The sequence below is a fragment of the Otolemur garnettii genome, unplaced genomic scaffold (genome assembly GCF_000181295.1).
Source record: "Otolemur garnettii isolate 467f Iridium unplaced genomic scaffold, OtoGar3 scaffold00033, whole genome shotgun sequence".
NCBI lineage: Eukaryota > Metazoa > Chordata > Mammalia > Primates > Galagidae > Otolemur > Otolemur garnettii.
The window spans coordinates 14,455,941-14,458,426 of record NW_003852428.1 but is presented as its reverse complement, the minus strand read 5'-3'; positions in this window follow the sequence as shown (position 1 = coordinate 14,458,426).

Below are 2,486 nucleotides of genomic sequence, written 5' to 3'. Positions count from 1 at the left end.
ACCCACTGAAGAAGCATTTATTGTAAATCTATTATAGATGAGGCCAAGTAGTAAGCAAGTTTCCAGTAGATTTGGGACATGGGTCCTGACTTCCAGTAGCTTTCAATATGGATGGACAAGTTCTCCGGCAAAGCATCTGAAACTATCTCTGCTTCAGTCCTCACTAGAGTGACCTTATTAAGAAAATCTTTTAAATCCCTTGAGTCTCAGTTTCCTCACTTAAAAATGGGGATGAAAAGTGCCTATCTTGTACGCCTTCTTGAACTCTTGGGTGGTGCATGTTCAGACTGATCTACAAGAGAGAGCAGAGCTGGAGCAGGTGGTGCACAATGGCAGTTTCTCCAACACAGAGTCAGAAGGGACCAGGTAACTATCCAAGGAACCATCACAAACATCCTCACCGTAAAGTGAGCTTTCCACGAGTTGGGCATTCACGTGCAGACGAGGCAGGTGCCTGGTAGGGACATTGCGGTTGTTTTGCAGGACTCAACTGAATTCCCCAAGGTGCTGGGAAGCACATAAACAGGTGGATTGACAATGCAGGGTAGTCTCAGTGGTTGGTTGGGTTTGTTTTTACTTAAGAGACATCACTGGGCACCTACTATGCACAAAACTCCTGAACTCTGTGTACAGGGTGTGAACAGGCGAGGAGAGTGGAGCTCTGCTTTGTGGAGGAGATGGACACACACAGTACAAAGGAGTGAAGCAAAGATGAGGAATGGAACTGAGGATGGGAGTCAGGGCAGCTGAAACTCCACACTTTGGGCTCCCGTCCTGGAGCATGGGTGTGGCTTTTTTCCATGTATTCCAAGGCCAGGGTTTATGGGAGGAGAAAGATACAGGAGCAGGAAACCTGCAGCCTTCTGATTTCAAGATCATTTTTTTAAAAATTTTTTTAAATTAAATCATATACATGTATACATTTATGGGGTACAATGTGATGATTTGATATACAATATGGAATGCTTAAATCAAACTGATCAATATAACCATCACCTCATTTACTTAACCTTATTCTAACGACCAAAAATGGCAAGAAAAGATTCATCTTTCTCTGCTTCACCCCTTTTAACAAAAGGATTTGTCATGTAAGATTTGGATTCAGTCCAAAGGCCAGGCTGCACTGAAGTACTAGGAGGGCCATGTGTTTCCTTAAGGCTGCAAGTGCCCCACCCCTGAGTGGGTGTGGTTCTCTTGAATCTATTAATAAGTTGCTTCAAATAGACTTAAAAATGGGTTTATGTTTTTTTCTTATTCACCTGTTTTATGACTTTCCTGAGGATGGGGCAGCATCTGAGTGACTGTCTCTGTGAAAGTTCAGCTGCAGGGTGATTAAAACCACAGACCATAAAGCCTGAGGTTGACTCTCAAGAGCTGAGTGGCCTTGGGCAAGTTACTTAACTCTTAGGTTACTGAACTTTTAAGCTCTCTCTCCCTGGCTCTTTTAGTTTATAAAATGGGGATGAAACAGTAGTACTTTTCACCTTCTAATGCCATCTCCTTGAGAGTCAGGATTTCACTAGATGAGTTTTGGGGAGTTGCAAGCATATAGACCATAGCACATGGCCTAAAAGATCATGGTCCTACATCATCATCATGATCCAGATAATAATACTGTTTGTTAAAAAAAGATTTTAAATATAACAAGAACATACAATTCTTATTAAACTTGGACCCCATTTGAAACACACTGTTACAGGAATCTAAGAAAAGAGCAGAGGGTGCTGTATGGAGTAAGTAGACAAGGCCTTTCAAATGCTGCCTGAGAACCATCCAAAATGCCAAACTCCATGCTTAGCCTTTATAAATGGTATCTTGTGTAATTCTTAGGACTTAACTATGGTGGCAACATTTTCATGATAGGAAAACTATGGTTTAGAGACCGATTTGCTAAGTGTCACTGAAGGAACCTAGATCCTTCATGTTCTTGGCCTGTAAAGCCTCTGTTTTTACCTGTCATTTTAATGCCTCCCCTATAAAGGACCAGGACACCTAAAGTGCCACATATGCACGAACCTGGGTTTAAAGACTGCTGCAAACCTGCTCTTTCCGCCATTTTTGGCATTTGCCTACCAGCGGGCAGTCCCTCACTGTCATCCCATGGTACTGGTCAGGTGAAAGCTAGACCCCCAAATCTGAGTTAGGGCAGAGGAGGGGAAAAAAAACTCATTAACTCAATGCCATTGTGAGCACAACCGCTGCTAACGTGGGTTTAAGGCTCCCGGGGAGTACTGCGGAAATACATGTTAAGAGAGCTTCCACTGACACGAGGCTTGGAGCTTATCATTTCTTCAGATAATCAAAATGGTCAGCTAATGATTTTTAGTGAATATTGACCAAGGACTTTTACAAAACAATAACAGGCATCGTAATGACTGTGAATAACGGCTATGTTGAATCACTATAAAGCAACATGAGCCTGCCTTTAAAAGTTAAAAGATGTTTGCAGCAATATTTTTCTGCCACTTCACAGAAAGTCAGTGTTC